This window comes from Capricornis sumatraensis, chromosome 17, assembly GCF_032405125.1.
Source record: "Capricornis sumatraensis isolate serow.1 chromosome 17, serow.2, whole genome shotgun sequence".
Taxonomy (NCBI): domain Eukaryota; kingdom Metazoa; phylum Chordata; class Mammalia; order Artiodactyla; family Bovidae; genus Capricornis; species Capricornis sumatraensis.
Genome location: NC_091085.1, coordinates 39,878,527 through 39,893,922, shown reverse-complemented (window position 1 = coordinate 39,893,922; position 15,396 = coordinate 39,878,527).

The window sequence follows — 15,396 nt, the reverse complement described above, 5'->3', positions numbered from 1 at the left end:
AGAGAAATATTCTTATGCCTAGTCGGTCAAGAGTAAGTAAAATATTAAGAATATTCTAACACACTCTATTATATTTTCTCTTCTAATATTAAAAATCTGCCTTCATTGAACAGTAGGAAATATCATAGTATCAGGCCATTTGAAAAAGATGAGCACATGATCTCTATAGAGAAAGTTTACAACTTCAGTAAAGATGTGTGTGTGTGTGTGCACGCACGTGTTCAGTTGTGTCCAACTCTTCGCAACCCCATGGACCAGACGGCCAGGCTCCTCTGTCCAGCCAAGATTGCTGGAGTTGGTTGCCATTCCTCCTCCAGGGGATCTTCTCCACCCAGGGATCAATCAAACCTGCATTTTCTGTGGCTTCTGAATTGGCAGGCAGATTCTTTACCACTGGGCCACCCGGGAAGCCCAAGAACTTAGAATGAAAAGTGCAAAATGAAACATTCTGTCCTCATCACAAATCTCAGCAATTCAGTACCACTATACTAAATAAATACTGTCAGTGATGAAGTATGTCCCTAATAAGTGAAAGCAATTCTTTTATTTCTTTTTCTAAAAACAGGCAGTCCAAACATAGTTGTAATTTCTCTATTCTACATTGATGATACATTTCAGGACAGTATATTTGCTTGAAATAAAGCATTTTAAAATAAAATATAGGTAATATATTATCTGAGAGCTTTAAAATGTTTCCATATAGCTTTCTTTATAAGGTATATTGTATATTCCTTGAAGAAATTCCATTTTACTAAGGAAAAATTTTCAGTACAAAAGATACAAATACACAACTGAATATTGTCTTTGTTGTATAATAAATTGACTTTACAAAGCTATAAACTATTCTGAATTTAAGGACTTTTGGAAAGAATGACCTTCATTACAGTTTGTAAGGCATTCTGGGCAATATCATAAAACAATGCGTCAGCAGAGTAGTTTCTTTCTTAAAATGGTCACCTTCACTGTGTAATAAATTGCCTATGTTCATAAAAGAATCTCAGTGGGACACTTCAAATTTGTAAGCATATATCTTCACTTTGAAATTTTATAGGAAATGTGTAGTTTACTTTATTTATGGCTAGATTACAGTTACTACATAAAAGGATATCACTGCTTTGAAAAGTGTGCTTATGTAGAAATATAAAAGTACTTACCAGTTACTTATCAGGCTTAGCAAAAAGGTAGCCCCAAAATGTGTATAAGTTAAATTATTTGAATACGCATATTAGCTGGTCCTTTCCACTGATCTCACCAACTCAACAGACATGACTTTGAGCAAACTCTGGGAGATAGTGAAGGACAGGGAAGCCTGGCATGCTGTGTAGTCCATGAGACTGCAAAAAGTCAGGCATGACTTAGGGAGTGAACAACAGTCACTAATATTTTGGTCTTATATAACAGGTATTATGATTTCGTATGTCCTCATTTCTTCTCATTAATAGTAAATGAGCTTATGATAGAAGGTAAAAATATATTTTCTAGCACTACAGCAATAAGAAATAGTAGACTTCTTAAATAGACTTTTAATTATCTATGAGTATAAATAATCTTACTAAATAATATTGCAAGAAAAATCTTTTTCCTGCAATATTAATATAACTTGAAAAATTGAACTATTTTTAACATCAATATTTTTATTGATTTAAGTATAATCACTCAGTTCAGTCACTCAGTTATATCCTACTCTTTGCGACCCCATGGACTGCAACATACCAGGCTTCCCTGTCCATCACAACTCCCAGAGCTTGCTAAAACTCATGTCCATAAAGTTGGTGATGCCATCCAACCATCTCATCTTCTGTCATCACCTTCTCCTCCTGCTTTCAATCTTTCCCAGTATCAGGGTGTTTTCCAATGAGTCAGTTCTTCACATCAGATGGACAAAATATTAGAGTTTCAGATTCAGCATCAGTCCTTCCAATGACTATTCAGGACTAATTTCCTTTAGGATGGACTGGTTGGATCTCTTTGCTGTCCAAGGGACTCTCAAGAGTCTTCTCCAACACCACAGTTCAAAAGCACCAACTCTTTGGTGCTCAGCTTTCTTTTCCAACTCTCACATCCATACATGACTACTGGAAAAACCATGTCTTTGACTAGATAGACCTTTGTTGGCAAAGTAATGTCTCTGCTTTTTAATATGCTGCCTAGGTTCATCATAGCTTTTCTTCCAAGGAGCAAGCGTCTTTTAATTTCATGGCTGCAGTCACCATCTGCAGTGATTTTGAGCCCCCTAAAAGAAACTCTCTCATTGTTTCCATTGTTTCCCCATCTATTTGCCATGAACTGATGGGACCAGATGCCATGATCTTCCTTTTCTGAATGTTGAGCTTTAAGCCAACTTTTTCACTCTCCACTTTCACTTTCATCAAGAGGTTCTTTAGTTCTTCTTCGATTTCTGCCATAAGGTTGGTGTCATCTGCATATCGGAGGTTATTGATACCTCTCCCGGCAATCTTGATTCCAGCTTGTGCTTCCTCCAGCCAAGCATTTCTCATGATGTACTCTGCATATAAGTTAAATAAGCAGAGTGACAATATACAGCCTTGATGTAGTCCTTTCCTACTCAGTGCAAATATTGTAAACTGAGAATATATCTGTTACATAACTTACTAGGGGATTTATAATAGTTCACAAGGTAGAAGGACCAAAGATGAATGCCAAAATAATTTCTGATATTGAAACATCATTAAGTCATGACTTTACATTAAGAAATCTCATTTTCTACACTTTTAATTGCTTTGTCTCATTGAACTTATTACTCTCTGCCTTGTTGACCTATCAATCAATTATATAGTGTTACATATACATATGTATGTATATGTTTATGTATAAAAATATAACATAGAAATATATTTTATATGATATATATATTATATATAATGCATATCCAATTTTGCCTTTTAGGATGTAAAATCTTTATGAACAAATCTTGTCTGTACCTCCTCAGCTGCTAACACAGCAATTTTCACAAAGTAAAGTTTTCAGCAAATTATTTTTTATCAGTGTTTAAATCAATATTTCATCTTACATTTCAATTACTTAATAGTCAAATAAGTAATAATTATAACTAATAATTACTGGGTGGTTTCTATGTGGTTGCTATTGTTCAATCTGTACTAATCCCTAAGGTGCCATAGAATAAAAATATTAATAAACAGTTTATATGAATTGTCAGTTTCTGATGACAATCTAACCTAAGTCAATTTCATTTTCGTTTAGAAAATTTAGATTGATATTTTAGGAAAATATTCCAAAGAATAAAATATGAATTTTAAAAAATGAAACAGGATTGTTATTGAAAATAATAAAAAATGGAAAATAATTAATATAAGCTTCTTCAGAGTTTGAACTAGCTTGGGAATAAAGTTAGCCAAGTTTAAGTAAATAGAAATAAAATTATGTCTATTATTATGTTGCTTTCAGTTCACTTACTAGATAATCTCCTGGATTTTTATTCTGAGACCAGTTCAGCATCACTGTAGGACAAATGAGGTATGTTATATCCACGTAGAATCACATGTCCTGATTCCATTATCATTCCATTCTGCAAAACATGTTACTACCTAAAGAGTGTATCTAATATCTTACATTGTAGAAACTATTGCTTTCTTGAAGATAATTTTTTATTTTTGAAAACAAGTCTGCAGATTAGATTTTTTCAGAAATTAATTTATATCATTTACATAATTTATTTTTAATTTAAATTTTTCATCTAACTAAACATAGTATATACTGTATCCATGACTTTGCAAATTATCACAGTCATCTAGAATGATTTAATAGAAACATCTTTTTCTTGATTTTGAGACTTCAATTATCCACATGAAATCCAATGAAAATCAATATCTAATTAGATTCTAATTGGCAAATTAATATCTCTTTTCAGTGTTTTATTTTGGAGCAGATGGGAGTGCCAAAGCAGAGGCTGAGGAAATCCTTTAAAACAAAAAACATGGTATCAAAACTTTGATACAGCCATTTAAGAATGGAGAAAACTTCTCATCAGAAGGTCAGTGATAGTTTCAACAAAGAAATTACTTTTCCTTTAAAAGTACAAATGGACAGAAATAAAGAAAAACAATACCTCTAATACCATCCTTTTGAATGGCTGCAAGAGCTGCTTTACTGACAACAGGCTACAGTGCCCTATGTATTCATTTCAAAGCTGTCACTTTTATTTTGAATATGATTATTTCCCTTTGTGCCCATAAATTAAGGGCAGCTACTATTAAATTTAATTACTTTCTGTAGCAGCATGCAGCTGGGGAATATTTTGCTCTCAGAAAGTATGATTACAAAGAGGGAACTCTTCTAAACATAGATCATGCTCTCTTGTTTATCTTCATTCATAGACTCAAGATTGCAAAGTGGAGCCATACAATACAAAGAGAAATTTGATTAAAGAAAATAAAGGCCAAATTACACACAATACCTTGACAGAACTGCTGTTAGTAAATCTGAGTATTTTCTTTGTGCAAATAGACTTCGTATAACAAGCAACAGTGAATATCATTCCCTGTCTACTGAATTGGAAAACAAATGGCAGGATCTGTCTCAGTAATAACTACCATCTAAAAAATGATTATGAGTTTGGGAATATTATTTTTTCAGCATTTAGTTTATAGAAGTCTCACAGGAGTTAATCAAAATGACCATGAACAATATTCATAGTACTCTTGAAGTAATGAGGTCATTTTCGTATCTATATTCTAAAAATGAGAAAACATGTTTATGATGCTTCCGAATGTATATTTATAGTGATACAGCTATATACAAAAATATAAACCAAACTGAGTGATTTTCTCCACAAATGCAACCATCATTCCTGATCTTGTTCATGAAGTTATGCTTCTTTGAACTTACTTGTGTTGAGAGTGACAAAAGTTTATTAAAAATTTACTAGCTTCACTTCTTCTATCCAAAATTATCTATTTTTTTTCTACCTCAGACCAAATCAAAGAAAGATTCCTTCATATCAGGACAGTATATACAAAGGTAAAGACAGGAATTATGGTTACAGTATTAAAATATATCTAAGCATGTTGTGTTCGGAGAAGGCAATGGCACCCCACTCTAGTACTTTTGCCTGGAAAAGCCCATGGACGGAGGAGCCTGGTAGGCTGCAGTCCATGGGGTCACAAAGAGTCCGACAGGACTGAGAGACTTCACTTTCACTTTTCACTTTCATGCATTGGAGAAGGAAATGGCAACCCACTCCAGTGTTCTTGCCTGGAGAATCTCAGGGACAGGGAAGCCTGGTGGGCTGCTGTCTATGGGGTGGCACAGAGTCGGACATGACTGAAGCGACTTAGCAGCAGCAGCAGCAGCAAGAATGTTGTGTTCTATATGTAAACATAAAATAGCATTTATGTTATTTATTTTAGCATTTAATAGGATTTATTTTAGCATTTAATAGACAAGACTAAGCTGGACCTTTTAAGATATAGTCCAGATTGAACTGAGCTAAAGAATCTTGATGGACAGAGAGAGAATGAGTTTCAAAATAATGATAATAGTAACAATAATAATAATAGATTAAAAGACAAAACTATAGAGACAGAAGGGAATGACTACCCACTCCAGTATTCTTGCTTGAAGAACTCCATGAACAGAGAAACCTGGCAGGCTACAGCCCATGGCATCATAAAGAGTCAGATGATAGATACTAGCACTTTCACTTTCATAGAGACAGATCTTTTCTTTTTTAATACTAAAAGTAAAGAAAATAGAGAAGATATTGAGAGGAAGAAACAAAGTTTTGTGCTTCTCTTCTAAGAAAGTAATGGACAGCTCTGCATATGAATCAGTTTCCAAGTAATCCAGAAAGTGAACCATGGATGAGAGCAAAGAGGCTCTGGAAAGCCTCACATCAGTCAGCAGACAAGCCGAGGAGACTACAGAACCTCTGGAAAACCTCCAGAATCAGCACAGAAATGCTCTCCACAAAGCCCCTCCCTGCCTAGATGAGCCTGAAGTCTCCTCACTCTCATACTATAGTGGAGATGACATGTTTTTGAATAACTGATACGGCCTAACCCAATGGACCAGTTCCTTATAAAACTATTTTTAATTTTTTGTTAAATTTAGTTCAGTTGAGTTCAGTTCAGTCGCTCAGTCGTGTCCGAATCTTTGTGACCCCATGAATCGCAGCACACCAGGCCTCCTGTCCATCACCAATGCCCGGAGTTCACTCATAGTCCCGTCCATTGAGTCAGTGATGCCATCCAGCCATCTCATCCTCGGTCGTCCCCTTCTCCTCCTGCCCTCAATCCCTCCCAGCATCAAAGTCTTCTCCAATGAGTCAACTCTTCACATCAGGTGGCCAAAGTACTGGAGTTTCAGCTTTAGCATCATTCCTTCCAAAGAAATCCCCAGGTTGATCTCCTTTAGAATGGACTGGTTGGATCTCCTTGCAGTCCAAGGGACTCTCAAGAGTCTTCTCCAACACCACAGTTCAAAAGCATCAATTCTTCGGTGCTTAGCCTTCTTCACAGTCCAACTCTCAGATCCATACATGACCACAGGAAAAACCATAGCCTTGACTAGATGGACCTTAGTCGGCAAAGTAATGTCTCTGCTTTTGAATATACTATCTAGGTTGGGCATAACTTTTCTTCCAAGGAGTAAGCGTCTTTTAATTTCATGGCTACAATCACCATCTGCAGTGATTTTGGAGCCCCCCAAAATAAAGTCTGACACTGTTTCCACTGTTTCCCCATCTATTTCCCATGAACTGATGGGACCGGATGCCATGATCTTTGTTTTCTGAATGTTGAGCTTTAAGCCAACTTTTTCACTCTTCTCTTTTACCTTCATCAAGAGGCTTTTTAGTTCCTCTTCACTTTCTGCTATAAGGGTGGTGTCATCTGCATATCTGAGGTTAGTGATATTTCTCCTGGCGATCTTGATTCCAGCTTGTGTTTCTTCCAGTCCAGAGTTTCTCATGACGTACTCTGCATATAAGTTAAATAAGCAGGGTGACAATATACAGCCTTGATGTACTCCTTTTCCTATTTGGAACCAGTCTGTTGTTCCATGTCCAGTTCTAACTGTTGCTTCCTGGCCTGCATACAGATTTCTCAAGAGGCAGCTCAGGTGGTCTGGTATTCCCATCTCTTTCAGAATTTTCCACAGTTGATTGTGATCCACACAGTCAAAGGCTTTGGCATAGTCAATAAAGCAGAAATAGATGTTTTTCTGGAACTGTCTTACTTTTTCCATGATCCAGCGGATGTTAGGTATCTCAATTAGAAATCAAGATACACAAGCGTTGCCTTCAAAACTGTCACACCGTTAGGTTATGTAGAATGTTTAAAAGTTCGCTGCCACTTATGAAAAGAGTTGGAGAGCATTTCTTTTAAAATTATTTTCCAGGTCACTTTGAAGCTGCATTCTCACTACCCTATTTCCAGAACAAGTTGGAGAAGATAGAATTTTAGCACATCCCCTAGTAAAGGCAGAAATATCTTCAAAATTCATTTAAGCTACCTCTTGGAAGGAGCTTCTGTTCAAACGCTTTCACAATCAAAGTTTTGTCCAGCTCCAAAAAATGTGCATTCAATTTTACGTGTAAGAGTTTTAACAGTCTAATCACATCCCCCACACTTTAGATACCAAGGACTGGGATATTTCCAGAACTCAAATGCATCTTAAAAGGATGGCTCTTTGCCACCACTTAGTAATGTCTGGTGAATTTGCTTCTCCCCACAAAAGTAGATGATAATTTTTCAATATACTCACAAGATCATATAGGGAAAATATATCTTATTGATAAACCCAAGATATTTTCACATCTCTGTTTAAATATACAGTTCTCTACATTAATATGGATATTCAAATTGTGTTATCAGAAAGAAAATTAATATTAAATTTATATACAAATAGACAGTTTCAAATATTATTAGATGTTAAAGTTACTAAATTGTCATAAGTACAGCACAGTGTAAAGATATTTCTGAGTATTTCACCTTCTTTAATAAAAACAATTCTAGCAACAACATAATTTTGAAGTAAAAATAGAAAAAAATATTTTCATATCAATCTGATACATCATTGTTGAATTTTTTTTTTATATTCTCTACAAGTGCTTGTCAGGCTTCAGCAATACGTGAACCATGAACTCCCTGATGCTTGAGCTGGTTTTAGAAAAGGCAGAGGAACCAGAGATCAAATTGCCAACATCCGCTGGATCATTGAAAAAGCAAGAGAGTTCCAGAAAAACTTCTATTTCTGCTTTATTGACTATGCCAAAGTCTTTGACTGTGTGGATCACAATTAACTGTGGAAAATTCTGAAAGAGATGGGAATACCAGACCACCTGACCTGCCTCTTGAGAAATCTGTATGCAGGTCAGGAAGCAACAGCTAGAACTGGACATGGAACAACAGACTGGTTCCAAATAGGAAAAGGAGTACGTCAAGGCTGTATATTGTCACCCTGCTTATTTAACTTATATGCAGAGTACATCATGAGAAACTCTGGACTGGAAGAAACACAAGCTGGAATCAAGATTGCCAGGAGAAATATCACTAACCTCAGATATGCAGATGACACCACCCTTATGGCAGAAAGTGAAGAGGAGCTAAAAAGCCTCTTGATGAAAGTGAAAGAGGAGAGTGAAAAAGTTGGCTTAAAGCTCAACATTCAGAAAACAAAGATCATGGCATACGGTCCCATCAGTTCATGGGAAATAGATGGGGAAACAGTGGAAACAGTGTCAGACTTTATTTTTTTGGACTCCAAAATCATTGCAGATGGTGACTGCACCCATGAAATTAAAAGACGCTTACTCCTTGGAAGAAAAGTTATGACCAACCTAGGGATGGCATATTCAAAAGCAGAGACATTACTTTGCCAACTAAGGTTCGTCTAGACAAGGCTATGGTTTTTCCTGTGGTCATGTATGGATGTGAGAGTTGGACTGTGAAGAAGGCTGAGTGCCGAAGAATTGATGCTTTTGAACTGTGGTGTTGGAGAAGACTCTTCAGAGTCCCTTGAACTGCAAGGAGATCCAACCAGTCCATTCTGAAGGAGATCAGCCCTGGGATTCCCTTGGAAGGAATGATGTTGAAGCTGAAGCTCCAGTACTTTGGCCACCTCATGTGAAGAGTTGACTCATTGGAAAGGACTCTGATGCTGGGAGGGATTGGGGGCAGGAGGAGAAGGGGACGACAGAGGATGAGATGGCTGGATGGCATCACTGACTTAATGGACGCGACTATGAGTGAACTCCAGGAGTTGGTGATGGACAGGGAGGCCTGGTGTGCTGCGATTCATGGGGTCGCAAAGAGTCGGACATGACTGAGTGACTGAACTGCACTGAACTGAACTGAACTGAACTGAATTTTTATAGTGGCCTTTATCGTTTAGATGTAACATAAATTATATTTCAACAAATACATTATTAACATTTTAAATCTAAGAACATTTGCTGCTGCTGCTGCTAAGTTGCTTCAGTCGTGTCTGACTCTGTGTGACCCCATAGACGGCAGCTCACCAAGCTCCCCCGTCCCTGGGATTCTCCAGGCAAGAACACTGGAGTGGGTTGCCATTTCCTTCTCCAATGCATGAAAGTGAAAAGTGAAAGTGAAGTCGCTCAGTCGTGTCCGACTCTTTGCGACCCCATGGATTGCAGCCCACCAGGTTCCTCTGTCCATGGGATTTTCCAAGCAAGAGTACTGGAGTGGGGTGCCATTGCCTTCTCCAGAGAACATTTGCAAGACCCTTTAAAACAATACCTATAATTAAGTGTGAATGAATCTAAGGTATCTCAAAGATTTTAATTTCTGTAACATTAGCACCAACACGTTAAAGTAATTTAGAATGATCATCATAGCTAAACAAACAAATTAACAAGAACAAGAAATATTAAGAGGTGTAACAATTATTATGGCATTTTCTCTTTACTGATTCAGTTACCTAATACCTGTATTTTTCTGTGCAACTGTATTCTAACCAATATTTCTCACTAACAGTTCTTTGGAATTTTTTTTTCCAGATTGTTAATGACTATGCGTCCTAGTTTTCCTGCCCTGCCCCCCACCCCACTCAGTGGATTTTTATAGTCCTTTAAATGCTTCTTTTATTTATATAATGAAATAGCAAAATAATAGTTATCTTCCTAATTTTTTGTTTTTTCTTTTCTTTGTCTGTCTCTGTTTTGATCATCAAAGAACAAAACAACAACAACAACAAAAAGCACCACAACACAACAAAATCAAGCATCTATTTGGCAAGGCAGAGAGAAGAGCGGGAATGTGCTGAATTATGATCTAGTGATGCAAGGAGCTGTTTATCCTGGATCAGTAATCTCATGGTTCAGTGATAATTCCACAGGGATCAATGAACAAGGATGAAAGAAAGCAAAACCAAAGTGTTCTTGTCATGAGACCATTTTATAAGCAACATTTGAAAAACCTTGCTACTTTTAACAGAATACTGCTCTTCGCTGTTCATAAACTGTAAAACGATCCATGTGGTTTGTTGTTATAAAACTGACTCCAGCATTACAGGGAGATTTTTATCAAATGTCTGGAGAAATCAAATCAATAAAGATTTCCAAACAAATGTCTATAAAATATGTTACAGATAAGTAGCTGAAACAAGGTCACTTTCTATGCATATATGTATACACGTAGAGATCAGGAGACCATGGTTCGATTCCTGGATCGGGCATATCCCCTGGAGAAGGGATGGGCTACCCATTCCAGTATTGTTTGGCTTCCCTAGTGGCTCAAATGGTAAAGAATCCACCTGCAGCTTGGGAGACGTGGGTTTGATCCCTGGGTCAAGAAGATCCGTTGGAGGAGGGCATGGCAACCCACTCCAGTATTCCTGCTTGGAGAATTCCCATGGATAGAGGAGCCTAGCATGCTACAGTCCATAGGATGAAAAAGAGTCAGACATGACTGAAAATTAAGCATAGCATAGCACAGAGATGCATATCTCATCCAGAAAGATTTAAGATGGTTCATAAAATTACATGAAATGAAGCAGGATAAAGATGGATTCAAAGTACAAAAATGCATGAAAACTTTTAAACAGAAAATAAAAATAAAAAAGGAAATTAGAGTTAAGGAGTGAGGATGGTATAAAAATCATATTTATAAAGAAATACATGACAGAGATGTATTTTTCACTTCCCCAAAGCTGATTTTAACCCTTTTCGTGTATTGTTAGCCTTTTAGCTAATTTACACTGGTGTAAAGTGAAGAACTAAAGAACCTCTTGATGAAAGTGAAAGAGAAGAGTGAAAAAGCTGGCTTAAAACTCAACATTCAAAAAACTAAGATCATAGCATCCAGTCCCATCATTTCATGGCAAATAGATGGGGAAATGATGAAAACAGTGAAAGACTTTATTTTGGGGGGCTCCAAAGTCACTGCAGATGGTGACTGCAGCCATGAAATTAAAAGATGCTTGCTCCTTGGAAGAAAAGCTATGACCAACCTCAGTTCAGTTCAGTCACTAAGTCGTGTCTGACTCTTTGTGACCCCATGGACGGCAGCACACCAGGTCTCCCTATCCATCACCAACTCCCAGAGTTTACCCAAAATCATGTCCATTGAGTCAGTGATGCCATCCAACCATTTTATCCTCTGTAGTCCCCTTCTTCCACCTTCAATATTTCCTAGTATCAGGGCCTTTTTAGATGAGTCAGCTCTTCACATCAGGTGGCCAAAGTATTGGCGTTTCAAACATCAGTTCTTCCAAAGAACACTCAGGACTGACCTCTTTTAGAATGGACTGATTGGACCTCCTTGCCGTCCAAGAGACTCTCAAGAGTCTTCTCCAACACCATAATTCAAAAGCATGGATTCTTTGGTGCTCAGCTTTCTTCATAGTCCAACTCTCACATCCATACATGACTACTGGAAAAACCATAGCTTTGACTAGATGGACTTCTGTTGGCAAAGTAACATCTCTGCTGTCTAGGTTGGTCATAACTTTCCAAGAAGTAAGCATCTTTTAATCATCTGCAATGATTTTGGAGCCCCTCCAAAATAAAGTTGGCCACTGTTTTCACTGTTTCGCCATCTATTTGCCATGAACTGATGGGACCAGATGCCATGATCTTAGTTTTCTGAATGTTGAGCTTTAAGCCAACTTTTTGACTTTCTTCTTTCACTTTCATCAAGAGGTTCTTTAGCTCTTTTTCGATTTCTGCCATAAGGTTGGTGTCATCTACATATCTGAGGTTATTGATACCTCTCCCGGCAATCTTGATTCCAGGTTGTGCTTCCTCCAGCCCAGCATTTCTCATGATGTACTCTGCATAGAAGTTAAATGAGCAGAGTGACAATATACAGCTTTTATGTACTCCTTTTCCTATTTGGAACCAGAGTGTTGTTCCATGTCCAGTTCTAACTCTTGCTTCCTGACCGGCACACAGATTTCTCAAGAGGCAGATCAGGTGGTCTGGTATTCCCATCTCTTTCAGAATTTTCCACAGTTTATTGTGATCCACACAGTCAAAGGCTTTGGCATAGTCAATAAAACAGAAATAGATGCTTTTCTGGAACTCTCTTGCTTTTTCAATGATCCAACAGATGTTGGCAATTTGATCTCTGGTTCCTCTGCCTTTTCTAAAACCAGCTTGAACATCTGGAAGTTTATGATTCATGTATTGTTGAAGCCTGGCTTGGAGAATTTTAAGCATTACTTTACTAGAGTGTGAGATGAGTGCAATCATGAAGTAGTTGGAGCATTTTTTGGCATGGCCTTTCTTAGGGATTGGAATGAAAACTGACCAACCTAGATAGCATATTAAAAAGCAGAGACATTACTTTGTCAACAATGGTCTGTCTAGTCAAAGCTGTGGTTTCTCCAGTAGTCATTTATGGATTTGAGAGTTGGACCTTAAAGAAAGCTGAATGCCAAAGAATTGATGCTTTTGAACTGTGGTTCTGGAGAAGACTCTTGAGAGTCTCTTGGACTGCAAGGAGATTCAACCAGTCCATCCTAAAGGAAATCAGTCCTGAATTGGAAGGACTGATGCTGAAGCTGAAACCCCAACACTTTGGCCACCTGATGCAAAGAACTGACTCATTGGAAAAGGCCCTGTTGCTGGGAAAGATTGAAGGTGGGAGGAAAAGGAGATTACAGAGGATGAGATGGTTGGATGGCATCACTGACTCAATGGACCTGAGTTTGCATAAGCTCTGAGAGTTGGTGTTGGACAGGGAAGCCTGGTATGTTGCAGTCCATGGGGTCACAAAGAGTCCAATGTGACTGAATGACTGAACTGAACTGATCATAAAGAATGTTTACTTTCCAGTAATCGTGAAACAAGTTTATATTATTCTCTGACAAAGATCTTCCTTGATTGCTTTATGGCTTTGAATATGAAATGAGAAAGTAATATTCAGAACCCTTGCAGTCATTTTGTGGCCAAGAACAGTAGAGTTCGGTCTCATGCTTTGAAATCATAAAACTGTTAGAACAATATCAATAATAATGTACCACAGACTTGTTATGGGAGGAAAGTCATCTCTGCTTTTGAAAGTCATAACTGATTTAGTTTTTTGTTTCCTGTTGCTGATCACTTATTAATTTAAATAAACTCTATTATGACTTGAGTGTGGCTGCATATTTGTCTTTAAGTATTTAACATTCAACGTGACCAGCTATGATACACATTGTTTTAAAAACATTAATATTTTTCAGAGTTCTCATTAATGAACATAATGAGCAAAATCTTTCTAAGCACAATGGCACTAAGGAGAAATCCAAGTACATTTTTGAGAATTTTGATTCTTGATAGAATCAAGTGACAGGAACAGGTTTACAAGATTAATATTTAGAGACGTAAAGGAAAGCATAACTTACTACTTTCTCCACCATCACCCAAGAGAGTCATCATTCTTGCATGAAAGCCTTTAAAACACAAGTCATCAATCCATGACTCATGACTCATGGTGGCAGAGTTAATTGTTGTATCACAGTTGGAAGGGGAGACACAATTTTGGCATAAATATCAAACACTGGCTCTACATAAAAGTTACTCATACCATACAAGAAAGCAAATAATTCATTTTCTTTTCCCTTTATTTTCACTGTCTGTGCTCTAGAAATTCAGAGAAGTGTATCTGAAAGAGGAACCTCTCACACATTATTTCCATATCATGACTGCGGACAGAACAGACCATTTTGTTTACAAGTATGCAGCTTGCATAAATTGTAGTAATCAAAAAGAAATGATTTGTCAAAAAACAAAACTGTGTTTATGTAAATGATACTTCTTTTAATTAATATCTGAATGCCAATGGGAGATAAGTGCAACTTCCATTCCTAGAAGGTTTGATATGGGACTGATACAGGAAAAAATGAGGAAGACACAGAATTTATTTGTAGATCTTTGCTTAGATCATCAGTTCCCTCTTGAGGAAAGAATAGTGGTAATATTGGCTGAAGAAATAGCCTTTTTAAGGAAATCTTGTGAAAGAAGTGGTACAGAAAATATAATTGCCCTTTATATTATTCTTTTAATTAATGATTGGAAAAAACAAGAGACCATTGAAGATTCTGGATGTTAAAACTAGAGGGGACCAAATAAACCATCTAGCGCACCTTCAAGGTATTTTAGACAATGAAGGAGATGCTCATATAAAACTTCTACAGCTGATGTTAGAAAATAAATTATGGTGGTTTAAATTAACTATCTTCATATACAGGCATATGTGTACCTTTAAGACTAGAAAGGATGTCTTTATCAGTCAACGAAATTGAATGTTTTCTAAAGCACAGTATAATTGTATTTATATAATTTAATTTGAATTAGATTGTTAACATCAACAAAAGATTAATCAACATTTTTTATTTTGTCAACAGTTGGGAAAAGCCAAAGCTAACTGATACTATTTTGAGACTGCTGTTGCTTTCTTCCTTTTAAGGAACTGTCCTTGCCAAAATTTACTTGATATTGATATTGAATGCACTATTTCTAAGGCAATTAACTTCTTACATCTGTGATGCTTTAAATAAAAATTAAAGGATCACTAGATGGACTGTTAATTGTAAAAAGGAACTAACTCTTTAAACAAAGATGTGCGCTGCCAGACAAGAATTAAGAGTTAATGATATATACAGCATTAAGAGAAGTGTGGGATGAGTTTGAATAGTTTCTTTACAAGTATAAAATTACTTAAGACTTTGATATTCCTCCTTTACTCCAAGATGCTTTCTTTGAAGAGCAGAGATTCAGAGTTTAGTTTCCTTTGTTGCTGCTTGCTTATTTCAGTACTACTCTTTCCACTGTTTGCTTATTTATTTGTGAACTCAGCTAAGTACAAATAACTAGACTTTCTTCCCTCGCATTTTCCTTATAAACTCAGTGTAAAATATTCTTCCCACACCTCTAAGCATATTATAACTGGCTCTTGAATCAGTTCCAAA